At 34.9% G+C, this 26,564-nt stretch overlaps 1 protein-coding gene and 1 long non-coding RNA gene across 4 annotated transcripts in view; both read left to right on the plus strand.

Annotated features, from left to right (window-relative positions):
* Positions 1–737: 737 nt before the first annotated feature.
* Positions 738–2,210, plus strand: LOC127941398 (uncharacterized). The gene is made up of 2 exons (XR_008149012.1): positions 738–1,355; positions 1,598–2,210. It is a non-coding gene; the product is annotated as an uncharacterized LOC127941398 (long non-coding RNA).
* A 7,819-nt stretch (positions 2,211–10,029) lies between these two features.
* Positions 10,030–26,564, plus strand: part of LOC127941365 (NACHT, LRR and PYD domains-containing protein 3) — a gene marked incomplete at its 3' end in the record, with an annotated part of 36,483 nt that continues 19,948 nt past the window's right edge. For all 3 annotated transcript variants that reach the window (XM_052536362.1, XM_052536364.1, XM_052536363.1), the window contains 1 exon segment: positions 10,030–10,347.

Here is a 26,564-nt window from a genome sequence, read left to right on the forward strand (position 1 = left end):
TGAACACTGTAAGTACGTTAAATGTGTATTATAAATGGATAGCCTATATAGATTGCGTATAATGATATGCAACTAGTGCGTCTTTTTAAACAGGAGATTTAAATAATCAAATAATAAACAGGATTGTATATTATAAAATATGCTTGGAAAAATACAAATTACAATTACAAACTGAATCTTTAACAAATAAAGCAGTGGATTTAAAACAAATGATTCATTCACAAAACGTTAAATATTAAATGTTATTATTCAGATGATAACTTTAGAATTTAACAGTTGATAAAAGTAGGCTAACAAATGTTGAGTCAAATCTGAGGTCCAGTGTCTTTGATTATGAAAACCCCTGACATATATGAAAACCTTTCAAACATAATTACTTTTATTCGGGTTTTGCATTTGGATATATATATTTAGACATTATCAAAGACTACATAAATACATACAAACAAACAAGTAAATATATATACATACATGCATACATACTGACCTTAATGCAGAGCAGTGAAGAAACAGCAAAACAACTCTACAAAGAGAGAAAAGTAATTTGCGAGTCCAATAACATCTCAGAGATCCTGTCTGGTCCCCGCCGTAAGCAGACACGGATGGATGATTACGCAATGGATTCCACTGGCAACCAACTTAAACATCATCTTTCGTATCCATGTCTTGACCGCATGATAAGTGAGCTGAGCAACAGATTTTCTAGTGAAACTCATGAAGGGCATTCAAGCTTGCAATCCATCAGCTGATGACTTTCTTAGTGAGGAATCTCTAAACCCCATTCCAACACATTACAAAATCCACCTTTTGTTCTTTGCAAAGCTGAAATTCTGGTAGCAAGTAACAGGTAAGAGTTCCTGGCAAAAAAAGAAGAAAGAGGGTGCTGTCTCTGACATGGCCAGTGCTTACAAACTTTTTGATCGCGACATGTTTCCAACCCTGAGCTCGGTATTTCAAGCAGTTCTTACAATACCTGTCAGCAGTTCCAGCTGTGAGCGGTCATTTAGTGCATTTCTGTCATCTACATACATGGCTTAGGTGAACAATGGGCCAGACGAGACTCAATCATTTGGCTTTCTATCAATTGAAAAAGTAAAACAATCTTGAAGTAGCAGTGTTTGGAGTGTGTGTCGAGTCGTGTTCTCGTGACAGTGACGGTCCAAATGATGCGAAGTGCTGCAGCAATGGATGTGGACATCACTGTATGGCTTTATCTAAGATGTGATACTAATGCATTGGCCTGCTTTTCTTCCATTACAGTGACCTTGGATAAGGTGTGTGCCAATCAAAGTGACTGTCTAGGTTTGATGTGCTGCAGAAATATATGTACACGTGAATGTACACCTCTATTTGACGTAAGTTACATTGATGCACCACAGACAAAGTTTCTTAAGTATTTTATCATTTCTCCGTGGCATGGACCTGAATTTGGCCCATAGCATCATTTAAAGCACATTTATTTTCAAAATAAAAACTAATGTATATAACTCTATTTTAAAATAAAGCTTGTTCTTGCTTTGAGTGTTTTGTGCTGTGTGTCTGAGATTTGACGGCCACTAAATGGACAGACTAAATCTGACTATCTGTATCCTTGCAGTGGTCCTGATCCATAACTGACTGAAGTGCTGAGATCTCATCCATGATGATCAATGTCCCGCCAGACAGAAGAGCTGCCCAACCACCTGTGACCATGTAGCAGCTAACCATGTCAATTTAGCCATCAGGAATAAGTCTACGATTTGGTGGTTGTGCTTTCTTTTTTCTTTTCTTTTTTTCCTCCATGCTATACAGAGTTGTTAACTGTAAATGTCTTTTACATTCATAAAGATCTGAGTTTAGTAAAACTTCTGTGTGTATGTGGTTGGGGTGTGTGGCATGGATGTATCTAATGCAAATGAAAGGCAGTCTCCAGTTGACTGGCAGAGATGATAAAAGGTGATTGTGATGCCAATAATACCCTGTGTGAGAGTGCTTTCACTGAATTTAATGGGACTATAGTTGAGGAAATAATGGGTAAAATGGGATTAGTTTGTCGTATCAATGGTAGCAGTACAAGACTGGATGTAGTGGATAATTGTAACTGCTGTATTTTTCAGTTTTCTTGGTTTTTATTTTGTGTTTATGTAACTCATGTATTATTGCAAATCAGTTTTTACCATGAAGATTAGATGCTGACATGCCAATAACAATAAAGGACTACTACTACTGGATGTAATGGTCAGAATCATCTGTTTTTGTTCAAAAGAGATTATTCTCACTATACGTATTTCTAGATATACATCTATATATCTATATGATTTTATGTTTACTCTCATTGTTAATCTGCATGTTATTTTCACTATTAAAGAAGAAAAAAAAGCTGATGAATGGTGGAATATACCACCATATGCATAAAACCTGAACACAAAACAGTGTCATCTGCATTCACTTATATATCAGTAATCACTAATTTGTGCAATAAATAAAGAGAAAAAAGTAAAGTATATATAATATTTATGAATAATATATATATTATATCCGGGGACGGATTAATGCACGGCTACCGGGCACTTGTCCATGGCATTAGACCAAAGTGGGGCACAGCCGAAATACTGCTCCTCCAGGAATGCGGTTTCAACTGTGGCCCCTCAGGATTTTATGCAAAGTGGATTTTAGATTTTTTTTACATTTTATTAATCATTTTTATAAAATAAGTGCTTATTTACACTTACTTTTTAATGTCTTGTTGGCAGAGGCTATTGAGGCTCCACCAGCTCCACCCACAAACGTGGCCATTTCATTCATAAACTCAACAGAATCCTGTGATTGGTTATAATGCGCAGCACTGTAAAAATGCATATTTCTCAGCACCAGCCAAAAAAAAAGCTGATGCCGTGCCGATCATATATATATAAAGAGAAAAAAGTAAAGTATATATAAAATCCACTTTGCTTAAGTTCCTGAGGGGGCACGGTTGGAATGTGTGTGTGGGGGGGGGGGGGGGTCATTTTGGCTGGGCCCCATTCTGAACAAGTGCCCGGCAGGTAGCCTGTACGGTAATCCGTCACTGGGGTGGGGTATGCAAGCATATATATATATATATATATATATATATATATATATATATATATATATATATATATATATATATATGCACACCGGTTTGATTAAATAAAGTTTCTGTTCAGGTTTTATGCATATGGTTGTGTATTCCTGACAGTATTTTTTTTTCATCTAAAATTAGACCCCCTCCTTAAAATAAAAAATTCTTTTCCATCTTCAAAGTTTAAGCATCAGCTTTTTTTCTTCTTCAATAGCTGAAAATAACATGCAGTTTAACAATGAGAGTAAACATAAAATCATATAGATATATAGATGTATATCTAGAAAATACCTATAGAGAGAATAACCTCTTTTGAACAAAAACAGATGATTCTGACCATTACATCCAGTAGTAGTAGTCCTTTATTGTTATTGGCATGTCAGCATCTAATCTTCATGGTAAAAACTGATTTGCAATAATACATGAGTTACATAAACACAAAATAAAAACCAAGCAAACTGAAAAATACAGCAGTTAAAATTATCCACTACATCCATTCTTGTACTGCTACCATTGTTAAAACAAACTAATCCTATTTTACCCATAATTTCCTCAACTATAGTCCCATTAAATTCAGTGAAAGCACTCTCACACAGGGTATTATTGGCATCACAATCACCTTTTATCATCTCTGCCAGTCAACTGGAGACTGACTTTCATTTGCATTAGATACATCCATGCCACACACCCCAACCACATACACACAGAAGTTTTACTAAACTCAGATCTTTATGAATGTAAAAGACATTTACAGTTAACAACTCTGTATAGCATGGAGGAAAAAAAAGAAAAAAGAAAAAAAAAAAGAAAGCACAACCACCAAATCGAAGACTTATTCCTGATGGCTAAATTGACATGGTAAGCTGCATGAATGGTCACAGGTGGTCGGGCAGCTCTTCTGTCTGACGGGACATTGATCATCATGGATGAGATCTCAGCACTTCAGTCCGAGTCATGGATCAGGACCACTGCAAGGATACAGATAGTCAGATTTAGTCTGTCCATTTAGTGGCCGTCAAATCTCAGACACACAGCACAAAACACTCAAAGCAAGAACAAGCTTTATTTTAAAATAGAGTTATATACATTAGTTTTTATTTTGAAAATAAATGTGCTTTAAATGATGCTATGGGCCAAATTCAGGTCCTTGCCACGGAGAAATGATAAAATACTTAAGAAACTGTGTGTGTGGTGCATCAGTATAACTTACGTCATATAGAGGTGTACATTCAAGTGTACATTTATTTCTGCAGCACTTCTGACCGCCTGGACAGTCAGCAGCAGTGGCACACACCTTATCCAAGGTCACTGTAATGGAAGAAAAGCAGGCCAATGCATTAGTATCACATCTTTAGATAAAGCCATACAGTGATGTCCACATCCATTGCTGCAGCACTTCTAATCGTTTGGACCGTCACTGTCATGAGAACACGACTCGACACACACTCCAAACACTGCTACTTCAAGATTGTTTTACTTTTTCAAATTGATAGAGTCTCCTCTGGCCCATTGTTCACCTAAGCCATGTATGTAGACGACAGAAATGCACTAAATGACCGCTCACAGCTGGAACTGCTGACAGGTATTGTAAGAACTGCTTGAAATACCAAGCTCAGGGTTGGAAACATGTCGCGATCAAGAAGTTTAAGCACTAGGCATGTCAGAGACAGCACCCTCTTCTTTTTTGCCAGGAACTGTTTTGCTACCAGAATTTCCTCTGGACAAAGATGGATTTTGTAATTTGTTTCAATGAGATTTAGAGATTCATCTGCTGGATTGCAGCTGATTTGAAGGAAGGGATCAAATTGATGCCGGAGCTTCATTAACTCCAATAAGTTCCCCTGATTTCCACTAGAGTCTGCTTCTTCATGTCCACGAAAATAAATATCCTACTTCCCTAGAAAGCTGATCACAGCAACAATTCTGTTAATAATTTTAATTAACTTGTTTAATTCCTTATTCCAAAGTCCCTAAATCATCTTCTTTCAAACTGCCTTCTGTGCCTAGCTGCTTGCCTGCTCTCTCTAACTCATCTGCAATAGAAAAGTAAATACACAGAATAATGCATTCGTATATAAACAGCTAATTTCTGACGATAATAAAATGCTATATTATCTTTAGTTTAAGATAGTCCTACATTAAAAAATTAAATCAAATGAAACTTTACGCACAAACACACAGACACAAACACACACTGTACCAGTGTCCAATAACTGAATCTGTAGCAGCTCATCTCCGTTGCCATCCATGCCACTGCCATCTGGGAAAAAAAGTGAAATTTACTTGTTTGTTTGTATGTTTTTATGTAGTCTTTGTTAATGTCTAAAATATATATCCAAATGCAAAACCGAATAAAAGTTATTACGTTTGAAAGGTTTTCATATATATTTACTCAGGATACTACAGTCATCTAGTGGTTAACTTTGACATTACAATTGCTTTTCTTAACTTATTTGCACTTAATATGCCTAATCTAACAAACGTTTGAGATTTTAAATAGATTTGCTCAATTTTTTACTTGTATACTGCATTAGTTGAATAATAGAAATTTCTTATGCCTTAGGCCTTTAACAGTTTATATTTTATTTAGATCCATCTTTAGGTCTATTTATTTTAAGGCCTTTATGTCTTGGGTAGGGAATGATATTACAGGCAATATTTAAAAAACTCACATATATCAGGCGTTTTCATAATCAAAGATAAATTTGACTCAACATTTGTTAACCTATTTTTATCAACTGTTACATTTAGCAGAAGCTTTTATCTGAAGAGACTTACAGCGCATTCAGGCTATACTTTTTTTTACAGCTTAAGTCATTTGTGGATTAATGTGTATTGGTGACGCGAACCGTTTAAAAAGATTCAGTTCGATTTGGTGAACTGGTTCGAAAAGATCCAGTTACAACATATTCAGATATCACAAACTGCAGAGTTTTGAACTCTCTCATAACAGACACGGAAGAGAAGACAATGCTGAATAAAGTCTATGCTATTTTTAGACAAAAATGTATTTTCGATGCTTCAAAAAATTCTAACTGATGATGATGTTTTTCTTACCTTTCTGGACATGGACAGTATACCGTACATAGGTTTTCAATGGAGGGACAGAAAGCTCTCGGACTAAATCTAAAATATCTTAAACTGTGTTCCGAAGATAAACAGAGGTTTTACGGGTTTGGAAGGACATGAGGGTGAGTTATTAATGACATAATTTTCATTTTTGGGTGAAGTAACCCTTTAAAGTGGTTTTCCTATTATTACAAGCCAATGATCCACTTTCAGTGCCATTTAGCACCATTTTTGTTAAAAGAGTGTACCATCACAAGCACATGCACATTTTAAGCATTTTCATACACAAAAAAAAGAATCAAAATATAGTACGTTTGTAGCAAAACAGAGAAAACACATTAAAACCATCCGATCAGACTATTTGAACAAGTGGCTTGTTAAGTAGTACTTCATTAACGTTATAAGCTATAATTAGCCCCCATGCTAAATTGAATAGAATTGTTAAACAGGTAAAGTACAAATCACTTAGAAAATTCAACAAAGACTTCAGTAGTGATGGCATACTGTACATACCTTGTGAATCTCCATCCAACGTAAAGGGTTGTTTTACTGTAAATAAATAAATAAACAATGCCCATCTTCAACATTGTGTTTTCCTTGTACAATGAAAAAAAAATAAAGACCTTACGATTTAGATATAAACTTAGATATACTCATTTACATGTTTTCTTCTAATGAAGTTAAAAGATCTCACCTGTGGCAAATGCTCTGGCATCTGTTGTGCTCAAGAAAACAGAGAGACACAACAAAACAATGATCAACGCGCAGCACACTCGAGCTGTCATCTTCTCGACCTGCAGTCTCACAATGGACTGAATTGGTGCGTCAGGAGGCTTTTAAACCTCTTTTGAAACCACATTTTTAAAGATCCAAGGTCTGGCGCAACTCCAGCCCTGAAACTCCCCTGCCTGAGGCTATCCCTAATCTTGAAGACCCTGAGTAACTTGTTCAGGTGTGTTTATTTATGGGTTAAGAAAAGAAGAAGTGAAGAAAAGAAGTGAAGTGACATTCAGCCAAGTATGGTGACCCATACTCAGAATTTGTGCTCTGCATTTAACCCATCCGAAATGCACACACACAGAGCAGTGAACACACACACACACACACTGTGAGCACACACCCGGAGCAGTGGGCAGCCATTTATGCTGCGGCGCCCGGGGAGCAGTTGGGGGTTCGATGCCTTGCTCAAGGGCACCTAAGTCCTGGTATTGAAGGTGGAGAGAGAGCTGTTCATGCACTCCCCCCACCCACAATTCCATCCGGCCCGAGACTAGAACTCACAACCCTTCGATTGGGAGTCCAACCCTCTAACCATTAGGCCACGACTTCCCCAAAATAGAAAAAAAAAAGTGGACTCCCAAAATAGATTTGGTCTGCTCCATTTACTTTTGGTAATTTTATACACTTTATAGTGTTTTATCTCAGCAGCACACATTGTTTAATTCATATCTGATTTTCATTTTTATTTATTTGACTTTTCACTTCACTTTCCACTGTGCCTATTAAAACGTTTGACTGTAGAATGTTTTCTAAAAGTTCAGTGTGTTATTTGTTATTTATCTGTAAATAACTGGGCTGGTCTTGGGCATTAAAACCATGGACTGAAAATAGGCCCCTCTTCAGCCCTGTTTCTAAGCATAAGGTATTTTCCTAATAAATTAACATCATAATTTATTTTTGTGCTAGAACGGGCAAATACAGAAAAAAAGGTCAAAATTCCTGCTTGCCAAGTACTCATGCAAATACAATTAGTTCCAGTGATGCAATGCCGATTGCGCAAATGCTAATTGCATTGAAAAGTGATGTTGGTTCAATATCATTTTTGCATCCGAAGTTAATTCAGAAACAAGGTTGTGATTTCAACAGAATATTGAATCAGTGATGCTCATTCTACAGCACTGTTGAATCAGCATTGAAATGAACAAAATGAATATTGTGATGTTCATTAAACATCACTGTTTTTGGATCAATGTGTTGATTCTAAAACACTGAAAATACAATTAACTGAAATGTCAAAATAAAAGAGTGTTGCCATCTGATGTACATATTTGCCCCATGGGACTGAATCTTCATTTTTATCATTTGTATAATTAGGCTACCTTATTAATTGTGTTTGTGTTATCTTTTGAGTCAAATACTTTAATTTAGCCAATTACTAAAATCGTTAAAATATAAACTTTTCCAATAACAACAAACTGTTTAAAAGGGCATATACTTAAAAAAAAAAAAAAAAAAGACTCATTGGGCTCCAATATTATGAAAAAATTATTCTTAATTATTGCTCTTGATATTGTAATAATGACTACTAATGTCGATTAAGAGAATATAAAAAACAGTCTATGCTTGGACAAACACCACATCATATTCTGTCTTCAGACAAAGATGTCAGCTTATGATGTTAGTTTATTACACAAATTATGTAACTTTCATTACAACCAGTGAAGCTGGCTATGAAATTTTATCTCTTCCATTGTATCTGCAGTTTGTTGTTTACGATGAAAATATTCACAGTAATGCAGAAATCATGCATGCACGTGACAAAACTGGAATTTTCTTTTGTGAGAAAAATATTTTTTAATTAAATTGTCTGTTATAAGTGTTGTGGTATGAGAGTGATTTCTTTGAGGGTTTTTTTAGCGGTAAGCGCTGATCTTGAAAAACAGTGATATCTAAACCTCTCTCTCTGATTCTAAAAGGCCGGTGTCCTGAGTCTCGCAGCAACCAGTTTGACCACACCTGTCTGAAGTAATCTAGTAATCCTGAAGATCTCGATTTGCTGGTTCAGGTGTGTTTAGATTGGGGTTAGAACAAAACGCTGCAGGTGACCCTCCAGGAGCTGAATCTACCTATAATATTGTGCAACATATTTATTATTTAACTTAAATATTGTTGCACTTTTGTTGGTTTGATTGCTTCTCTCGTCCTCATTTGTAAGTCACTTTGGATAAAAGGGAGTCAGACTGCACTGTTTGACCTATAGTTTTTCGATTCACTAAGAAGAACCGATTCTCTTAAATCATTCATTCATGAATTGGACTAATGTCACTGTCAAACGTCACTGTAAATGGTCAAAAAGTGTGAGATAAGATGTAAGTAAAACAATTAAGGGTTTACATTAGAATGTTGAATAATCTATATGCAGTGATGGAAACGTTTTGAATTAAAAAGACATATAATTTAATCTTGGTATTTTTATTTCTGGTTTATTTTTATCCTCCATCTCAGACACCTGAATCATGCCCTCAAGAAAAGGTCATTCAGGTTGACTACACTGAAACAGATCCTTGCACAATTTCGCTCTGGAGACTGAAGCTTCGGTTGTCATGACAGGCAAAATGACAGCTGATGGATGGATGTGACAACTTCCTGTTGCAACGAGCACAGCAGATATATTTACCTCATAGAAAAAAAGCACATAGATTGAATTTCATGTTGTGTTTTTATTCATCTTGGTTGTTCACAACTTGTGGGCTTTTCCTGGTTGAGTTATACTGAAATGCTTTGCTAATAAGAGTCTCATGAACGCCCATTCATGCACAGAGACCAACAGTCAAGTAAATAATTTTTTTTTAGTGGCGAAATAACCCTTAAAACAAATTTTTCACCTGAATTGTCATTTTCTTATACTCATGCTGTTCCACAGACACCATGTATCACCATGTATGACAACCACACAAGAAATAAAAAAAAGACTATTATGAGTAAACTATTATTGTATTGTAATTGATACTTGTTTCTGATATTTCACCTGTTAATAGTTTTGATAAATGGATGTGAAATGATTCAGTTTTTATCCCCAATTTTACAGGAGCACTTTTACTGAAACCATCCACAGATTATACACAATGGCGACAGACACACCCCAAAGCGGATGAGGTTCTGGCATCCTGAACAGCTCTGAGGAGGGACTTGTCACTGCAGCAAATGCGTTCCGTAAAACCTCGAAACTTTAATGTATGTTTGGCTCCGAGAGGTTACCATAGGACAATAAAACGTAAGATTGGCTGCCGTTGCTGTTAATCGTTCACAAAGTCTACAAACTCTCAAACAGCTGATGACGCCGAATCTTTTACCAGTGACTGGAATTTGTTTTGGAATTGTACCACGTGACCAGCAACAAGCGCAGTAGACAGAAAAACATTGAAAGCCTTTCAAACACTTCTAATTGTTCTTCTTATCGCACAAGACCGCCGCACGTAAGTTTAATTTAATACCTCCTCGATTACAGACTGCGGTCAAGCCAGCCGCACTTCAGAAAAACACCGTCAAGCCAGCCGCGAGTGAAATTTATATGCGCGTGTATTACTATAATTACGGCAATAGCAGGAACAACAGAGAGGGAACGCGCTTTCAGAGCGCTTTTCATCTATACGTTCAGATTTGATCTATGACGACCTTTTTCGCCCATCTGCTCTAATATTCGTGTAACTTATTGTTTTCCTTGACTGCTCTGTATTACTATAATTTTCAGCCTTTCAAAGCATTACAATTATTAGTAGAAAACGAGATATGGGACATTCATTGATTTAGAAGACACTTTTTTATGATGAGAAAGAAGCAATTAAAGGTCAGTTCTTAAAGAAGACATCCCATACTATATCCATACCTCACATAAAACCATTTTACTGGACACTTTTAGAGATATAGGATAATATTACACTTTACAAGTCTTTAAAGATCCCATTTCTAACAAGTAGAAAAAAAACAATGGTCAGTTCTTATAAGGGACTTCGCATACTATATGCAAACTTAATATCAAACCATTGTACAACAGCATTTTTGAGATATGGGACATTATTACACTTTAAAGGGTTATAAAGATCATATTTCTAATAAATAGAAAAAAACAATGGTCAGTTCTTATCAGGGACGTCCCATACTATATACACAAAAAATCATTTTGCTAAAGCATTTTTGAGATATGGGTCCATATGGCGATTAAGAGGGCTATAAAGACCCCTATAGCGGAGTACAAAACTTTTTATCCACAGGAAGAAGGAGGCGGAAACCGGCCATCAATCAAATAAGGCTTTTAATAACAAAATAAACACAAAACACTGCGACAGCCCTTCACGGACGACTGTCGCTTACAAACAAAAACCAAGTACAAACTAAAATCATGGCCTGGCCTGGCCCTTTCTCGTTGTTCACTGTCGTCGCCCCCTCTTTTGTATCCTTCCATCTCCACCGCGGGACGCGAGACCGGTGAGTGGAGCAGGCGTCGCTCATTTCCAGTCACTCCACTGGCCTCATTCCGTTCTCATGGCTCGCGGCCCCGCCCCACTCATCACAACCCTATTTCTAATAAGTAGAAAAAAACAAAGGTCAGTTCATATAAGGGACATCCCAAACTATATGCAAACCTCATATCAAACCATTTTACTGCAGCATTTTTGAGATATGCGTCCATATCGCGATTTAGAGGGCTATAAAGTCAACATTTCTAATAAGTAGAAAAAAACAAAGGTCAGTTCTTATCAGGGACATCACATACTATTTGCACCCTTCATATGAAACCATTTTACTGCAGCATTTTTGAGATATGGGACAATACAATGATTTAGAGGGCGATAAAGACACCATTTCTAATAAGTAGAAAAAAACAATAGTCAGTTCTTATCAGGGACATCCCATACTATATGCACACTTCATATGAAACCATTTTACTGCAGCATTTTTAATATATGGGACAATACAATGATTTAAAGGGCTATAAAGACACCATTTCTAATAAGTAGAAAAAAACAATAGTCTGTTCCTATAAGGGATTTCCCATACTATATGCACACCTTATATCAAAACCTTTTACTGCAGCATTTTTGACATATGGGTCCAAATGGTGATTTCGATGGCTATAAAGACACCATTTATAATAAGTAGAAAAAAACAATGGTCAGTTCTTATAAAGCACATGCCATACTATATGCACACCTCATATCAAAGCATTTTACTGCAGCATGTTTGAGATATGGGTCCATATGGCAATTTAGAGTGCTATAAAGACCCCATTTCTAATAAGTAGAAAAAAATAATAGTCAGTTCTCATCAGTGACGTCCGATACTATGAGCACATCTCATATCAAACCATTTTACTGCAGCTTTTTCCAGAAATGGGAAATTATTACACTTTAACGGGCTGTGAAGATCCCATTTCTAATAAGTAGAAAAAAACAATGGTCAGATCTTATAAAGGACATTCCATACTATATGCACAAATCATATCAAACCATTTTACTGCAGCATTTTTGAGATATGGGTCCATGTGGCAATTTAGAGGGCTATAAAGACAACATTTCTAATAAGTAGAAAAAAACAATAGTCAGTTCTTATCAGGGACGTCCCATACTATATGCACCCTTCATATGAAACCATTTTACTGCAGCATTTTTAAGATACGAGACATTTTTACACTTTAAAGGGCTGTAAAGATCCCATTTCTAATAAGTAGAAAAAAACAAAAGTCAGTTCTTATCAGGGACATCCCATACTATATGCACACCTCATATCAAACCATTTTACTGCAGAATTTTCGAGATATGGGACATTATTATATTTTAAAGGGCTATAAAGATCCCATTTCTAATAAGTAGATAAAAACAATGGTATGTTCCTATAAGGGATGTCCCATACTATATGCACACCTCATATCAAACCCTTTTACTGCAGCATTTTTGAGATATGGGTCCAAATGGTGATTTAGAGTGCTACAAAGACCCCATTTCTAATAAGTAGAAAAAAACAATGGTCAGTTCTTATAAAGGACATGCCATACTATATGCACACCTCATATCAAACCATTTTACTGCAGCATTTTTGAGATATGGGACATTATTACACTTTAAAGGGCTATAAAGATCCCATTTCTAATAAGTAGAAAAAAACGAAAGTCAGTTCTTATCAGGGACATCCCATAATATATGCACACCTCATATCAAACCATTTTACTGCAGTATTTTCGAGATATGGGACATTATTACACTTTAAATGGCTGTAAAGATCCCATTTCTAATAAGTAGAAAAAAACAACAGTCAATTCTTATCTGGGATGTCCCATACTATATGCACACCTCATTTCAAACCATTTTACTGCAGCATTTTTCAGATATGGGACAATACAATGATTTAGAGGGCTATAAAGACACCATTTCTAATAAGTAGAAAAAAACAATAGTCAGTTCTTATCAGGGACATCCCATACTATATGCACACTTCATATGAAACCATTTTACTGCAGCATTTTTAATATATGGGACAATACAATGATTTAGAGGGCTATAAAGACACCATTTCTAATAAGTAGAAAAAAACAATAGTCAGTTCTTATCAGGGATGTCCCATACTATATGCACACCTCATATCAAACCATTTTACTGCAGCATTTTCGAGATATGGGACATTATTACATTTTAAATGGCTGTAAAGATCCCATTTCTAATAAGTAGAAAAAAGCAACAGTCAGTTCTTATCAGGGATGTCCCATACTATATGCACACCTCATATCAAACCATTTTACTGCAGCATTTTCAAGATATGGGACATTATTACAATTTAAAGGGTCATAAAGATCCCATTTCTAATAAGTAGAAAAAAACAAAAATCAGTTCTTATCAGGGACGTCCCATACTATATGCACACCTCATATCAAACCATTTTACTGCAGCATTTTCGAGATATGGGACATTGTTACATTTTAAATGGCTGTAAAGATCCCATTTCTAATAAGTAGAAAAAAGCAACAGTCAGTTCTTATCAGGGATGTCCCATACTATATGCACACCTCATATCAAACCATTTTACTGCAGCATTTTCAAGATATGGGACATTATTACAATTTAAAGGGTCATAAAGATCCCATTTCTAATAAGTAGAAAAAAACAAAAGTCAGTTCTTATCAGGGACATCCCATACTATATGCACACCTCATATCAAACCATTTTACTGCAGCATTTTCGAGATATGGGACATTATTACACTTTAAATGGCTGTAAAGATCCCATTTCTAATAAGTAGAAAAAAGCAACAGTCAGTTCTTATCAGGGATGTCCCATACTATATGCACACCTCATATCAAACCATTTTACTGCAGCATTTTCAAGATACGGGACATTATTACACTATAAAGGGCTGTAAAGATCCCATTTCTAATAAGTAGAAAAAAACAAAAGTCAGTTCTTATCAGGGATGTCCCATACTATATGCACACCTCATATCAAACCATTTTACTGCAGCATTTTCAAGATACGGGACATTATTACACTATAAAGGGCTGTAAAGATCCCATTTGTAATAAGTAGAAAAAAACAAAAGTCAGTTCTTATCATGGACATCCCATACTATATGCACACCTCTTATCAAACCACTTTACTGCAGCATTTTTCAGATATGGGACAATACAATGATTTAGAGGGCTATAAAGACACCATTTCTAATAAGTAGAAAAAAACAATAGTCAGTTCTTATCAGGGATGTCCCATACTATATGCACACCTCATATCAAACCATTTTACTGCAGCATTTTCAAGATACGGGACATTATTACACTTTAAATGGCTGTAAAGATCCCATTTCTAATAAGTAGAAAAAAACAATGGTCAGTTCTTATCTGGGATGTCCCATACTATATGCACACCTCATATCAAACCATTTTACTGCAGCATTTTTCAGATATGTGACAATTCAATGATTTAGAGGGCTATAAAGACACCATTTCTAATAAGTAGAAAAAAACAATAGTCAGTTCTTATCAGGGACGTCCCATACTATATGCACACCTCATATCAAACCATTTTACTGCAGCATTTTCAAGATACGGGACATTATTACACTTTAAATGGCTGTAAAGATCCCATTTCTAATAAGTAGAAAAAAGCAACAGTCAGTTCTTATCTGGGATGTCCCATACTATATGCACACCTCATTTCAAACTATTTTACTGCAGCATTTTTCAGATATGGGACAATACAATGATTTAGAGGGCTATAAAGATCCCATTTCTAATACGTAGAAAAAAGCAACAGTCAGTTCTTATCAGGGATGTCCCATACTATATGCACACCTCATATCAAACCATTTTACTGCAGCATTTTCAAGATATGGGACATTATTACACTTTAAAGGGCTATAAAGATCCCATTTCTAATAAGTAGAAAAAAGCAACAGTCAGTTCTTATCAGGGACATCCCATACTATATGCACACCTCATATCAAACCATTTTACTGCAGCATTTTTTAGATATGGGTCCAAATGGTGATTTGGAGGGCTATAAAGACATCATTTCTAATAAGTAGAAAAAAACAATGGTCAGTTCTAATAAAGGACATGCCATACTATATGCACACCTCATATCAAACCATTTTACTGCAGCATTTTCGAGATATGGGACATTATTACACTTTAAATGGCTGTAAAGATCCCATTTCTAATAAGTAGAAAAAAACAATGGTCTGTTCCTATAAGGGATGTCCCATACTATTTGCACACCTCATATCAAACCATTTTACTGCAGCATTTTTCAGATATGGGACAATACAATGATTTAGAGGGCTATAAAGACACCATTTCTAATAAGTAGAAAAAAACAATAGTCAGTTCTTATCAGGGATGTCCCATACTATATGCACACCTCATATCAAACCCTTTTACTGCAGCATTTTTGAGATATGGGTCCAAATGGTGATTTAGAGTGCTACAAAGACCCCATTTCTAATAAGTAGAAAAAAACAATGGTCAGTTCTTATAAAGGACATGCCATACTATATGCACACCTCATATCAAACCATTTTACTGCAGCATTTTTGAGATATGGGACATTATTACACTTTAAAGGGCTATAAAGATCCCATTTCTAATAAGTAGAAAAAAACGAAAGTCAGTTCTTATCAGGGACATCCCATAATATATGCACACCTCATATCAAACCATTTTACTGCAGTATTTTCGAGATATGGGACATTATTACACTTTAAATGGCTGTAAAGATCCCATTTCTAATAAGTAGAAAAAAACAACAGTCAGTTCTTATCTGGGATGTCCCATACTATATGCACACCTCATTTCAAACCATTTTACTGCAGCATTTTTCAGATATGGGACAATACAATGATTTAGAGGGCTATAAAGACACCATTTCTAATAAGTAGAAAAAAACAATAGTCAGTTCTTATCAGGGACATCCCATACTATATGCACACTTCATATGAAACCATTTTACTGCAGCATTTTTAATATATGGGACAATACAATGATTTAGAGGGCTATAAAGACACCATTTCTAATAAGTAGAAAAAAACAATAGTCAGTTCTTATCAGGGATGTCCCATACTATATGCACACCTCATATCAAACCATTTTACTGCAGCATTTTCGAGATATGGGACATTATTACATTTTAAATGGCTGTAAAGATCCCATTTCTAATAAGTAGAAAAAAGCAACAGTCAGTTCTTATCAGGGATGTCCCATACTATATGCACACCTCATATCAAACCATTTTACTGCAGCATTTTCAAGATATGGGACATTATTACAATTTAAAGGGTCATAAAGATCCCATTTCTAATAAGTAGAAAAAAACAAAAATCAGTTCTTATCAGGGACGTCCCATACTATATGCACACCTCATATCAAACCATTTTACTGCAGCATTTTCGAGATATGGGACATTGTTACATTTTAAATGGCTGTAAAGATCCCATTTCTAATAAGTAGAAAAAAGCAACAGTCAGTTCTTATCAGGGATGTCCCATACTATATGCACACCTCATATCAAACCATTTTACTGCAGCATTTTCAAGATATGGGACATTATTACAATTTAAAGGGTCATAAAGATCCCATTTCTAATAAGTAGAAAAAAACAAAAGTCAGTTCTTATCAGGGACATCCCATACTATATGCACACCTCATATCAAACCATTTTACTGCAGCATTTTCGAGATATGGGACATTATTACACTTTAAATGGCTGTAAAGATCCCATTTCTAATAAGTAGAAAAAAGCAACAGTCAGTTCTTATCAGGGATGTCCCATACTATATGCACACCTCATATCAAACCATTTTACTGCAGCATTTTCAAGATACGGGACATTATTACACTATAAAGGGCTGTAAAGATCCCATTTCTAATAAGTAGAAAAAAACAAAAGTCAGTTCTTATCAGGGATGTCCCATACTATATGCACACCTCATATCAAACCATTTTACTGCAGCATTTTCAAGATACGGGACATTATTACACTATAAAGGGCTGTAAAGATCCCATTTGTAATAAGTAGAAAAAAACAAAAGTCAGTTCTTATCATGGACATCCCATACTATATGCACACCTCTTATCAAACCACTTTACTGCAGCATTTTTCAGATATGGGACAATACAATGATTTAGAGGGCTATAAAGACACCATTTCTAATAAGTAGAAAAAAACAATAGTCAGTTCTTATCAGGGATGTCCCATACTATATGCACACCTCATATCAAACCATTTTACTGCAGCATTTTCAAGATACGGGACATTATTACACTTTAAATGGCTGTAAAGATCCCATTTCTAATAAGTAGAAAAAAACAATGGTCAGTTTTTATCTGGGATGTCCCATACTATATGCACACCTCATATCAAACCATTTTACTGCAGCATTTTTCAGATATGTGACAATTCAATGATTTAGAGGGCTATAAAGACACCATTTCTAATAAGTAGAAAAAAACAATAGTCAGTTCTTATCAGGGACGTCCCATACTATATGCACACCTCATATCAAACCATTTTACTGCAGCATTTTCAAGATACGGGACATTATTACACTTTAAATGGCTGTAAAGATCCCATTTCTAATAAGTAGAAAAAAGCAACAGTCAGTTCTTATCTGGGATGTCCCATACTATATGCACACCTCATTTCAAACCATTTTACTGCAGCATTTTTCAGATATGGGACAATACAATGATTTAGAGGGCTATAAAGATCCCATTTCTAATACGTAGAAAAAAGCAACAGTCAGTTCTTATCAGGGATGTCCCATACTATATGCACACCTCATATCAAACCATTTTACTGCAGCATTTTCAAGATATGGGACATTATTACACTTTAAAGGGCTATAAAGATCCCATTTCTAATAAGTAGAAAAAAGCAACAGTCAGTTCTTATCAGGGACATCCCATACTATATGCACACCTCATATCAAACCATTTTACTGCAGCATTTTTTAGATATGGGTCCAAATGGTGATTTGGAGGGCTATAAAGACATCATTTCTAATAAGTAGAAAAAAACAATGGTCAGTTCTAATAAAGGACATGCCATACTATATGCACACCTCATATCAAACCATTTTACTGCAGCATTTTCGAGATATGGGACATTATTACACTTTAAATGGCTGTAAAGATCCCATTTCTAATAAGTAGAAAAAAACAATGGTCTGTTCCTATAAGGGATGTCCCATACTATTTGCACACCTCATATCAAACCATTTTACTGCAGCATTTTTCAGATATGGGACAATACAATGATTTAGAGGGCTATAAAGACACCATTTCTAATAAGTAGAAAAAAACAATAGTCAGTTCTTATCAGGGATGTCCCATACTATATGCACACCTCATATCAAACCATTTTGCTGCAGCATTTTCAAGATATGGGACATTATTACACTTTAAAGGGCTATAAAGATCCCATTTGTAATAAGTAGAAAAAAAGAATAGTCAATTCTTATCAGGGACCTCCCATACTATATGCACACCTCATATCAAACCATTTTACTGCAGCATTTTCGAGATATGGGTCCAAATGGTGATTTGGAGGGCTATAAAGACGTAATTTCTAATAAGTAGAAAAAAACAATGGTCAGTTCTTATCAGGGACGTCCCATACTATATGCACACCTCATATCAAACCATTTTACTGCAGGACTTTTGAGATATGGGACAATACAATGATTTAGAGGGCTATAAAGACACCATTTCTAATAAGTAGAAAAAAACAATAGTCAATTCTTATCAGGGACCTCCCATACTATATGCACACCTCATATCAAACCATTTTACTGCAGCATTTTCGAGATATGGGTCCAAATGGTGATTTGGAGGGCTATAAAGACGTAATTTCTAATAAGTAGAAAAAAACAATGGTCAGTTCTTATCAGGGACGTCCCATACTATATGCACACCTCATATCAAACCATTTTACTGCAGGACTTTTGAGATATGGGACATTATTACACTTTAACGGGCTTTAAAGATCCCATTTCTAATAAGTAGAAAAAAACAATGGTCAGTTCTCATAAGGGACATCCCATACTATATGCACACATAATGGTTTGATATAAAACCCAGTCTACTGCAACATTAATGAGATATGGACCTATATTGTGCTTTAGGGGGCTATAAAGATAAAGGGTATATTCACTTCAGAGGCTCATAGAGAAATGTAATGTTTTCTAAAATCTATGAGTAAATCCATGGAAAACATTTTACTGTATGGTTTTTTTAAGAGCTAGCAAGTATTTCACATATAGAGTTATAAAACATTACATTTATCTATTCCAATAATAATAATAATAATAAACAATTGTCATAAGGGACATCACCAAATATGTGCAGCCATTATAAAAAACATTTCAGTTTACCAATCTGGAACTGCATGCATTCAGAGTCAGTTCTGAGACTTTGCATAACTTTGAGACATGTAGAAATGTCAGCTTATAAAAGTAGAGGAAAACGATGCCCATTTCATGCAAGGCACCTCCTACTTTATTAGCACAGCTAAAATAAAATCTGGGTACTTTGGCAGTTTGGACTTACATGTATTCTAATTCAACAAAATGCTATTTAACTACATAAGTAGGAACACTTACTATTTTTAAAAGGCACACAATAATACTACCTTCGTGCAGAGTTCAGTGTCAATCCTGCTCCAGCAAACCTTTCTGTAACTATGAATTGTTCCTGACTCTTAATTAGATTAGGGTTGGAACTGAACTTTAAGTGAGATTTCCAGAAACAAGACTGGGGATACGCTATGATCCATTCATCCATTGAATGCAAGCTACTCTAAACTTTCACAGAGCAAAGACTCCATATTTGGTGTTTAGAAAGTGTGTGAAGTATAGTGTGACAGACAAGTGTGTGTGACTTCATATTTGCTGAAAGAATAGGGAGTGCCTTGCATGCAAAGGCCATTATTTTTATCTACTGTATGTATTTAACCTGATGTTTATATAAACCTCAAAACTGGGGAAAAAATATCCAGTCTATAATATATATATAAAGTAGCTCATATTCTATCCGCACAGATAGTCTGAAGTCTGATATATATATATATATATATATATATATATATATATATATATATATATATATATATATATATATATATATATATATATATATATATAATATTTTAAAATTTGGATGTATGCAACAAACTGCCAAAGTACACAGACTTCAGATTATCTGTGCTGATAGAATATGAGCTACTTTGTAAGAAAAGGCCATTATTTATTTTAAGTATTTGAAAAAAACATTTCTATAGGTTGCAAAAAATTAGGAAATATTAAAATGTATTTGAGTGTTTTGTTCTATATGAATGCATGCTTCTACAAACTGCCACAGTACACAGACTTCACATTAGGTGTGCTTAAAATGTAGGAGGAACTTTAGAAGGAATGGCCTTTTTTTAAACTTATTTGAAATAGTTCTCAAAACTGGAGTTTCTGAGGATTTTCTTGAATTTTAACCCCAAATTGCTATCGTAAAATATCTTTATACACCAAATACTTCAGTAAAATAGTTTTATATAAGGTGTGCTTGTGGGATGTCCCATGTACTAACTGATCATTGTATTCTTCTACTTATTAGAAATGGGGTCTTTCTAGGCCTCTGAAACAGAATACATTTCAGAAAAACAGAAAAACATCTTTTCAAAATGCTAGAAATGCAGTAAAACTTTTTTATATAAGGTGGGAATATAGTATGGCACCTCCAATATACAAACTAAATATTGTTTTTTTTTTCAACTTATTAGAAATGGGGGTTCCACTTTATATTGTGTCCCTAATACCTGTGTACTTAGTAATTAGATGTGTATGTAGTATGTAACCACAGTGTAAGTACACATTGGTACATAGTATCTATAGCTCTAATGTTTGTGTAACTACATATTTGTAATAACCCATTGAATGGTATGTGTAAGTACAAATGTGCAACAGGACATTGGTGATAAAATTTATTGGTAAGAAAGTACAAATGTGTAACAGGACTAATAGCAATATTAAATTTATTATGTAATTACCCCTATGTTACACTGCAGTGGCAAGTAAATTAGGCTTTACATATAAAATGTGGTTGGTGTCCACAATGTTGCACTTTAAATGAAGTCGACAGTTCCTGAGGAGTTACCATGTAAGTACACGGGTATTAAAGTGGTGCACCAACTCCTCCCACTTTACAGAACCCTAAACCCACCCATCTCCACCACCTGGATCAAATGGTTCAAATTACACTTATACATATTGTTGTTACAAAATGTAGATTTACATGTCCTGTTATACATTTGTACTTGCACAAACCATTCTGAGGGTTGTTACAAAAATATTATAGCCATGGATACTATATACCAATGTATACTTACACTGTGTTATATATTACGTACACATGTAGTTACATTGTATATACACAGGTATTAAGAACACTTAAGATAATGTGGGAGCGACATGGGATATTTATAGCCCAAAGAATCACCATATAGTCCCATATCTGAAAATGCTGCTGTAAAATGGTTTGATATGAGGTGTGCATATAGTATGGGACATCCCTTAAAGGAGCTGACATTTGTTTTTCAACTTATTAGAAATGTGGTCTTCTAAATTACCATATGGACCCATATCTCAAAAATGCTGCAGTAAAATGGTTTGATATGAGGTGTGCATATAGTATGGGACGTCCCTGATAAGAACTGACTATTCTTTTTTCTACTTATTAGAAATTGGATCTTTATAGCCCTTTAAAGTGTAATAATGTCCCATATCTCAAAAATGCTGCAGTAAAAGGGTTTGAAATGAGGTGTGCATATAGTATGGGATGTCCTTTATAAGAACTGACCATTGTTTTTTTCTACTTATTAGAAATGATGTCTTTATAGCCCTCCAAATCACCATTTGGACCCATATCTCAAAAATGCTGAAGTAAAATGGTTTGATATGAGGTGTGCAAATAGTATGGGACGTCCCTTATAGGAATAGACCATTGTTTTTTTCTACTTATTAGAAATGGGATCTTTACAGCCATTTAAAGTGTAATAATGTCCCATATCTCGAAAATGCTGCAGTAAAATGGTTTGATATGAGGTGTGCATATAGTATGGCATGTCCTTTATAAGAACTGACCATTGTTTTTTTCTACTTATTAGAAATGGGGTCTTTGTAGCACTCTAAATCACCATTTGGACCCATATCTCAAAAATGCTGCAGTAAAATGGTTTGATATGAGGTGTGCATATAGTGTGGGAGGTCCCTGATAAGAACTGACTGTTGTTTTTTTCTACTTATTAGAAATGGGATCTTTGTAGCACTCTAAATCACCATTTGGACCCATATCTCAAAAATGCTGCAGTAAAAGGGTTTGATATGAGGTGTGCATATAGTTTGGGACATCCCTTATAGGAACATACCATTGTTTTTATCTACTTATTAGAAATGGGATCTTTATAGCCCTTTAAAATATAATAATGTCCCATATCTCGAAAATTCTGCAGTAAAATGGTTTGATATGAGGTGTGCATATAGTATGGCATATCCTTTATAAGAACTGACCATTGTTTTTTTCTACTTATTAGAAATGGGATCTTTATAGCCCTTTAAAGTGTAATAATGTCCCATATCTCGAAAATGCTGCAGTAAAATGGTTTGATATGAGGTGTGCATATAGTATGGGATGTCCCTGATAAGAACTGACTTTTGTTTTTTTCTACTTATTAGAAATGGGATCTTTATAGCCCTTTAAAGTGTAATAATGTCCCATATCTTGAAAATGCTGCAGTAAAATGGTTTGATATGAGGTGTGCATATAGTATGGGACATCCCTGATAAGAACTGACTGTTGCTTTTTTCTACTTATTAGAAATGGGATCTTTACAGCCCTTTATAGTGTAATAATGTCCCGTATCTTAAAAATGCTGCAGTAAAATGGTTTGATATGAGGTGTGCATATAGTATGGGACGTCCCTGATAAGAACTGACTATTGTTTTTTTCTACTTATTAGAAATGGTGTCTTTATAGCCCTCTAAATCATTGTATTGTCCAATATATGAAAAATGCTGCAGTAAAATGGTTTGATATGAGGTGTGCAAATAGTATGGGACATCCCTTATAGGAACAGACCATTGTTTTTTTCTACTTATTAGAAATGGGATCTTTACAGCCATTTAAAGTGTAATAATGTCCCATATCTCGAAAATGCTGCAGTAAAATGGTTTGATATGAGGTGTGCATATAGTATGGCATGTCCTTTATAAGAACTGACCATTGTTTTTTTCTACTTATTAGAAATTATGTCTTTATAGCCCTCCAAATCACCATTTGGACCCATATCTCAAAAATGCTGCAGTAAAATTGTTTGATATGAGGTGTGCATATAGTATGGCATATCCTTTATAAGAACTGACCATTGTTTTTTTCTACTTATTAGAAATGGGGTCTTTATAGCCCTTTAAAGTGTAATAATGTCCCATATCTCAAAAATGCTGCAGTAAAAGGGTTTGATATGAGGTGTGCATATAGTATGGGATGTCCTTTATAAGAACTGACCATTGTTTTTTTCTACTTATTAGAAATGATGTCTTTATAGCCCTCCAAATCACCATTTGGACCCATATCTCAAAAATGCTGCAGTAAAATGGTTTGATATGAGGTGTGCATATAGTATGGGATGTCCCTGATAAGAACTGACTTTTGTTTTTTTCTACTTATTAGAAATGGGATCTTTATAGCCCTTTAAAGTGTAATAATGTCCCATATCTTGAAAATGCTGCAGTAAAATGGTTTGATATGAGGTGTGCATATAGTATGGGACATCCCTGATAAGAACTGACTGTTGCTTTTTTCTACTTATTAGAAATGGGGTCTTTGTAGCACTCTAAATCACCATTTGGACCCATATCTCAAAAATGCTGCAGTAAAATGGTTTGATATGAGGTGTGCATATAGTGTGGGAGGTCCCTGATAAGAACTGACTGTTGTTTTTTTCTACTTATTAGAAATGGGATCTTTGTAGCACTCTAAATCACCATTTGGACCCATATCTCAAAAATGCTGAAGTAAAATGGTTTGATATGAGGTGTGCAAATAGTATGGGACGTCCCTTATAGGAATAGACCATTGTTTTTTTCTACTTATTAGAAATGGGATCTTTACAGCCATTTAAAGTGTAATAATGTCCCATATCTCGAAAATGCTGCAGTAAAATGGTTTGATATGAGGTGTGCATATAGTATGGCATGTCCTTTATAAGAACTGACCATTGTTTTTTTCTACTTATTAGAAATGGGGTCTTTGTAGCACTCTAAATCACCATTTGGACCCATATCTCAAAAATGCTGCAGTAAAATGGTTTGATATGAGGTGTGCATATAGTGTGGGAGGTCCCTGATAAGAACTGACTGTTGTTTTTTTCTACTTATTAGAAATGGGATCTTTGTAGCACTCTAAATCACCATTTGGACCCATATCTCAAAAATGCTGCAGTAAAAGGGTTTGATATGAGGTGTGCATATAGTTTGGGACATCCCTTATAGGAACATACCATTGTTTTTATCTACTTATTAGAAATGGGATCTTTATAGCCCTTTAAAATATAATAATGTCCCATATCTCGAAAATTCTGCAGTAAAATGGTTTGATATGAGGTGTGCATATAGTATGGCATATCCTTTATAAGAACTGACCATTGTTTTTTTCTACTTATTAGAAATGGGATCTTTACAGCCATTTAAAGTGTAATAATGTCCCATATCTCGAAAATGCTGCAGTAAAATGGTTTGATATGAGGTGTGCATATAGTATGGGATGTTCCTGATAAGAACTGACTTTTGTTTTTTTCTACTTATTAGAAATGGGATCTTTATAGCCCTTTAAAGTGTAATAATGTCCCATATCTTGAAAATGCTGCAGTAAAATGGTTTGATATGAGGTGTGCATATAGTATGGGACATCCCTGATAAGAACTGACTGTTGCTTTTTTCTACTTATTAGAAATGGGATCTTTACAGCCATTTAAAGTGTAATAATGTCCCATATCTCGAAAATGCTGCAGTAAAATGGTTTGATATGAGGTGTGCATATAGTATGGGATGTCCCTGATAAGAACTGACTTTTGTTTTTTTCTACTTATTAGAAATGGGATCTTTATGACCCTTTAAATTGTAATAATGTCCCATATCTTGAAAATGCTGCAGTAAAATGGTTTGATATGAGGTGTGCATATAGTATGGGACATCCCTGATAAGAACTGACTGTTGCTTTTTTCTACTTATTAGAAATGGGATCTTTACAGCCATTTAAAATGTAACAATGTCCCATATCTCGAAAATGCTGCAGTAAAATGGTTTGATATGAGGTGTGCATATAGTATGGGACGTCCCTGATAAGAACTGATTTTTGTTTTTTTCTACTTATTAGAAATGGGATCTTTATGACCCTTTAAATTGTAATAATGTCCCATATCTTGAAAATGCTGCAGTAAAATGGTTTGATATGAGGTGTGCATATAGTATGGCATGTCCTTTATAAGAACTGACCATTGTTTTTTTCTACTTATTAGAAATGGGGTCTTTGTAGCACTCTAAATCACCATTTGGACCCATATCTCAAAAATGCTGCAGTAAAAGGGTTTGATATGAGGTGTGCATATAGTATGGGACATCCCTTATAGGAACATACCATTGTTTTTATCTACTTATTAGAAATGGGATCTTTATAGCCCTTTAAAATATAATAATGTCCCATATCTCGAAAATTCTGCAGTAAAATGGTTTGATATGAGGTGTGCATATAGTATGGGATGTCCCTGATAAGAACTGACTTTTGTTTTTTTCTACTTATTAGAAATGGGATCTTTACAGCCATTTAAAGTGTAATAATGTCCCATATCTCGAAAATACTGCAGTAAAATGGTTTGATATGAGGTGTGCATATATTATGGGATGTCCCTGATAAGAACTGACTTTCGTTTTTTTCTACTTATTAGAAATGGGATCTTTATAGCCCTTTAAAGTGTAATAATGTCCCATATCTCAAAAATGCTGCAGTAAAATGGTTTGATATGAGGTGTGCATATAGTATGGCATGTCCTTTATAAGAACTGACCATTGTTTTTTTCTACTTATTAGAAATGGGGTCTTTGTAGCACTCTAA

The sequence above is a fragment of the Carassius gibelio genome, chromosome A21, assembly GCF_023724105.1.
Source record: "Carassius gibelio isolate Cgi1373 ecotype wild population from Czech Republic chromosome A21, carGib1.2-hapl.c, whole genome shotgun sequence".
Taxonomy (NCBI): domain Eukaryota; kingdom Metazoa; phylum Chordata; class Actinopteri; order Cypriniformes; family Cyprinidae; genus Carassius; species Carassius gibelio.